The following is a 6,311-nucleotide window of genomic DNA, read 5'->3' on the forward strand; positions in this document are numbered from 1 at the left end:
AAGTAGCTTTCCCAAGACACCCAGTGCTTTTACAGAGGCTTTATCAGATGACGTACTGGGAACACTACCATCAGGACTGGTGCCAGCACCTGCTTGCTGATTCTGCTCATATGTGGACTGCTTTGAATCCATTTTAATGAGCCCAAACCACTTCTAGTGCAAAATATTGTATTAGATAGATACTACTGACAAATATGACTTTTTTTGACAGCCAGAATAATTAGTGTAAAACACTGGGGAATATTGGACGCCCCAAATCACTTGTAGTGCAAAATATTGTCTTATATAGATACTGCTGACAAATATAACTTTTTTTGACAGCCAGAAAAATTACTGTAAAACACTGGGAAATATGGGACACCCCAAAAGCACTTGGAGTGCAAAATATTGTTTTAGATACTGCTGACAAATATGACTTTTGACAGCCAGAAAAATTACTGTAAAACACTGGGGAATATGAGACAACCCAAAGCACTTGTAGTGCCAAAAATTGAAAAAAAAAAAGCCTTCTCTATCCTCCTCTCTTACTGCTCTAACAATTGCTAATACAATTGGTATTAATATTAGAATTGTATAGAATAGAATTGAAACAATAATGTGTACAATTATTTCTCTGTCCCTGCGCTAATATAGCCTGTGACCTAACCCTGCTCTCTCCCTCTGTCAAATGGCGATGGATTTCTGTGGAGGCGTGTATTTATGCTTTTCAAATCTCGCGAGAACCGAGCTCAGAAATACGAATACGTCACAATGACGTTTTGCCTCGATTTCAATACCGAACGGGCGGGAGAGTACCGAGCGTGTTCGGCTCGATACTCGGATAGGCAAAGTTTGGGTGGGTTCGGATATCGGGGAACCGAGCCCACCCATCTATATTAATAACACACGTGCTTTTCCCAAGTGTATTGGTCTGCAACCAGACATGTGCAATACACATCTATACAAAACACAAGTCAGTGATGGGCGCATACCGCACCACTTGGTACTGGTACAGGCATCACAAATTTACATATGCACGCCCCCAATGGAGCCCCAGGGCGAGGAAGTATCAGAGGATTGTCAACGATCATTCGGAAATTGATACACACTACACAATGGAAAGGAGATTGGAACGAAAATATTGAACGGTACGACCAACCAAATGAGGCGACAATCGTCAATTTGGGCAGACTTTCGACCATCGTGTCACTGCACACACTGACCTGACTTTAGAGCGAGCGGTCGTAAGTTGGCTGGTTGAGCTGATTATTATACAAAAACCCTGTAGTGTGTACTCAGTGTTACTAAGTAGTTGTCTTGATGTTCATTCCTATCTCAGACCACCTGCCGGCAAAGTGTTATCCAAAGCGACTGTATGGACAAAGTGTGAAAAGCAGAATCTGCTCTTTCCCCACATTGTATGCATTCAAGTAGGCAACTTTGCACAACATACAATGTGCTGCAACTCCATATCTTTTCCAGTTTTTACCTGCCATCATTCCAGTAGAAAAGTGTCCATACTGGGTTCTTTTTAGCCAAAACTCACAAGCAGTATGGTTTGAACAAGTCATCATTCATACATGAGAGTTTTACCCAACATATAGATGCCCAAACATTTGTAAACTAGGGAGCATGTGTTGCAATATATTATATTATATCATGTACAGCTTAAATACAACACATGTGAAGCGAGAACTTTTGGATTCTGGCAGCTAAAAGGAATGGATCAAATATTTGTGAATTTTAACAAGATTGCACATTTGCAACATTTTAATTGTACAACAAATACAGTGAGGGCCAAAGTATTTATTATTATTATCGTTTATTTGTATTGCATCACAGATACCGTAGCGCCTGACGTAGTAGTACAAATATGACATACATGAATACAGTAGACATGGTACAGAGCAGAATAATAAATGCAAATACCAGAACAAATCGCATGACATACAGAAACAATTCAGCATCAGACATAAAAGAGACAAACAAGGAAGACAGACTGGGCACATACAAGACATTGGGTAGAGGACTTTGCCCGTGAAAGCGTATATTCTAGAGGCAGGGGGTAGTGGAAAACAATAGGAACTAACTTAAGTTTAGCAGTCTAGGTGGGAAGCAGAAGAGGTAGAGGCTACACAGTCGAACTGACAGGAGGATGTGTTGAAGTAAGTGAGGATATTGGGCTGGGAGAATGGGGAAGAGGGCAACAAGGGAGGAGAGGAAGATGGTGCAGTGTGGATAGACATGGAAAGCAATTAGCATAGTTTGGTAGAATAACATGGTAATACAGATGAACAGATTGGACACTGAGAATTTAAATGAGAGAGTTAAGGGTTGCAAGTGGTTCATTAAATTAGAAGTGATCTGATCCCCAACGCTAGCAGATCAGTATGGAGTGTCCAAACAGGTGCTTAAGGTGAAAGGTAACAAGACTCACTGGATTGTTAGATTTTCTCCTCCTGCAGTTCTCTTGTTTATTTCCTTTTGAACTTCGGTATAACTCTGAATTATGCTATGTTCATCCTAATACACTTGTAATGAACACACTGGTTCCAGCTACTATTTACTGAATTATATATGGCTAACAAGCACATGTGATCAATGAATTCAATCAGGCCCCAATAAACTCCCACAAAAAATGCTAGCAATAAAAGTTTTAAACAAACAATTATATATTTAATACCATGTATTAAAAAAAGCACTTTCTTAAATTTAGCACTGACACTGGTGCAAACACGAGATGGCTAATTACCATTTAACACGTGCTGGAGTTTGGTAATGCCGCTAATAAGGTTAGCTACACTATCCCAGAACTGAGATATTTTTGGGTAGAACCACCAAAAGACCGCACCACACCAAAACCTTGCCAGCATTGTACCATAAATCCGTTTCAACCGTTTCAACCTAAAATGTACTTTATATCACTTTCATTTACAAGGGAAGAGATTGAGGCTTTAGAAACTCTTTCCCTCAATGTGGCATAGCTGTCCTCTGGGGGCCTGCCCAAATTAGTCTCCCAATTAAGTTGGTGTTTAGGTGTGGCAACTTGTTTGGTAGCAACAAGTAGGTTATAGAGGATGGAGATAATGCCTTATGAGAGAAGACTGTGAACACAGAGATTCAAGTAGAGTCAAAGCCCTATTAATAATCAGGTTTAGAAAGAGAGTCAACAAAATGTTTCACCTGTAGGAATGCCAACGTAATTCAGTGGCCGGAATCTGTGTGTTTACAATGATCCTAGATTTAACAGGTAAAGGTGATGACTGGATGCGACTTCACCAGGAAGGGCCAACCACCAGCTGGAACACACAAATCTGGAGCCAAAGAAGGCAATCTACATAAGGAGGATTCCAGGATCAAGCTGGGTCCCCCTCAACACCCACTTGGTCAAGATGGCTGTCGCAGCATCGACTGGTTTAATTCCTGATGCTGCTGTGCCAAATGGGTTCAACCCCAGCTCTAAGGGATGTAAAAATGGATTATAGAAAATGTTTATCAATTTAAACATATATATTTAATGTAAAAACGTTGATAACTAGAGCTGCATCCCTTTTGTGTTCTCTTACTTATATATAGATATTTAAACTGACTGGAGGCACAACAATATATATGGACATCCTGTTCACCTGTTGTCTGACATTGCCCACAATATAACCTTACTACCATCTATATACATATTAATGTACTATAATAGTGTTAAGTACATTAACTGTAAAAGCTTGTCATAGTGCCTGACTTGTACAGTCAGTATCAACTGTGGACATATGTATATATGTATATATCATCTATTATAACAATTTCTGTAATAAAACCAACAAATTGGTTAAGCCTAAAAGCTTCTTGTAGTTTAACATCTACCACCAATGCCATTGACATCTGATTACAGTCATGGCCAAAAGTTTTGAGAATGACACAAGTATTGGATTTCACAAAGTTTTCTGCTTCAGTGTTTTTAGACTTTTTTGTCAGATGTTGCTATGTTGCTATGGTATACTGAAGTAAAATTACAAGTATTCCATAAGTGTCGAAGGCATTATTAACAATTACATTAAGTTTATGCAAAGAGTAAATATTTGCAGTGTTGAGCCTTCTTTTTTAAGACCTCTGCAATTCACCCTGGCATGCTGTCAATCAACTTCTGGGCCACATACTGACTTATGGCCGCCCATTCTTGCCTAATCAAATCTTGGAGTTTGTCAGAATTTGTGGGTTTTTGTTTGTCAAACTTGGGCAAACCACAAGTCCTCAATGGATTAAAGTCTGGGGAGTTTCCTGGTCATGGACCCAAAATTTTGATGATTTGATCCCTGAATCACTAAGTTATCACTTCTGCCTTATGGCAAGGTGCTCCATCATGCTGGAAAAGGCATTGTTTGTCACCAAACTGTTCTTTGATGGTTGGGAGAAGTTGCTCTGAGAGGATGTTTTGGTACCATTCTTTATTCATGGCTGTGTTCTTAGGCAAAATTGTGAATGAGCCCACTCCCTTGGCTGAGAAGCAACCCCACACATGAATGGCCTCAGGATGTCTTCGTGTTTGCATGACACAGAACTGATGGTAGCACTCAACTGTGCTTCCCCGGGCAAGCGTTTTTCCAGATGCACCAAACAATCTGAAAGGGGATTCATCAGAAAAAATGACTTTACCCCAGTCCTCAGCAGTCCAATCCTTGTACCTTTTGCAGAATATCAGTCTTTCCCTGATGTTTTTCCTGGAGGGAAGTGGCTTCTTTGCTGGACTTCTTGACAACAGGCCATCCTCTAAAAGTCTTCACCTCACTGTGGGTGCAGCAGATGCACTCACACCTGTCTGCTGCCATTCCTGAGCAAGCTTTGCACTGGTAGTGCCTCGATCCCGCAGTTGAATCAACTTTAGGAGACGGTCCTGGTGCTTACTGGACGTTCTTGGGTGCCCTGAAGCATTCTTCACAACTATTAAACCTCTTTCCTTGAAGTTCTTGATGATCTGATAAATGGTTGATTTAGGTTTAATCTTACTAGCAGCAATATCCTTGCCTTTGAAGCCATTTTTGTGCAAAACAATGATGACTGCACATGTTTCCTTGCAGATAACCATGGTTAACAGAAGAACAATGATTTCAAGTAACACCATCTGATCACACTTCACGACATTGTGGAGTATATGAAAATTGCCATCATAAAAACTGAGGCAGCAGACTTTGTGAAAAATAATATTTGTGTCATTTTCACAACTTTTTGCCATGACTATACATAAAACAGCACAAGTGCCCTGAAAATAGGTTTCTGCCCATAATATTAGCTTCTAAAGCCTAGAGAGCAAGAATAGATTAAAATAATTGCATCTAACAAGTTGAAAAAGATGATTTGTATTGTGCAGTTGGTCAATACTGAAACACTGATACATTTTTAAAATCTTTGACTCTCCCTGACAATTAGGTACCATTACCAACTATGTAAAGTAACAGAAGAGATTTTAGCTATATAGTCCAATAATTGGCAGAATTATACCTGTCCAATCTCTTCTCGACATTGCTTTTTGGAAATGTGTTTATATCATAAAGGAACTACATGTACAAGGTAAGTAAACTCATCAAAAGAGTGCAGTAACAATATTTTAATGATACAGTCCTTTAAAGTACCGGTGTATTCATACTACCAGCGTGAAGTTCAATAACACATTGTTAACCATATTATGTAACCTAACTATACATTTATTGAGACTTGTCCATGTAATATAGTGTACTGACCATTCCCTGCTGGTATTTCTCTATAGGCAAGTTATAGTTAGAAAGCTGGAGAATTGTGTTCTTCCCCCCCACTCAGCTCACTGACCTTTCTCTGTGCTGGGAGCCTACATCACTGGAACTAATACAAAGTGACTTTAACCACAGGCAACTTACATGGACCAATTCTCCTCATGACTGGAAATGGTGACTTAACCCCTTAAGTAGTGGAATAAGACATGACAGGGTGTCAGTGCTGGAATTCTACCCAGCCTCCATGGTGTAAAGACATTTGTGACAAATAGTCACAGTACTGCCAGACACTGGCTTAAGGGGAAGTTATTAGTTTGGAACAATGTGAGATATAAAGAAAGGCCACAGGGATCAGCAATCAAGGCATGGATAAAAATTAGTAGTGATTGGGCTCTTTCATTTTCAGGACCCAATAAGCTGCTCCACGCATAGTTTATGAGTGCTATAGATGAAAATAGTTATCTGTTGGCCTATCTGGGGCTCAGTGGTCAGAGGTAGCAGAGGGAATCTACAGCAATGCTCTTTCTGTATTGTGGCATTGGGCACTTCTGTTTCCTGTGTCTACAAGTGTCAGCCATCGTAGGTGAATCCAGT

The sequence above is a fragment of the Mixophyes fleayi genome, unplaced genomic scaffold (genome assembly GCF_038048845.1).
Source record: "Mixophyes fleayi isolate aMixFle1 unplaced genomic scaffold, aMixFle1.hap1 Scaffold_29, whole genome shotgun sequence".
Taxonomy (NCBI): Eukaryota; Metazoa; Chordata; class Amphibia; order Anura; family Limnodynastidae; genus Mixophyes; species Mixophyes fleayi.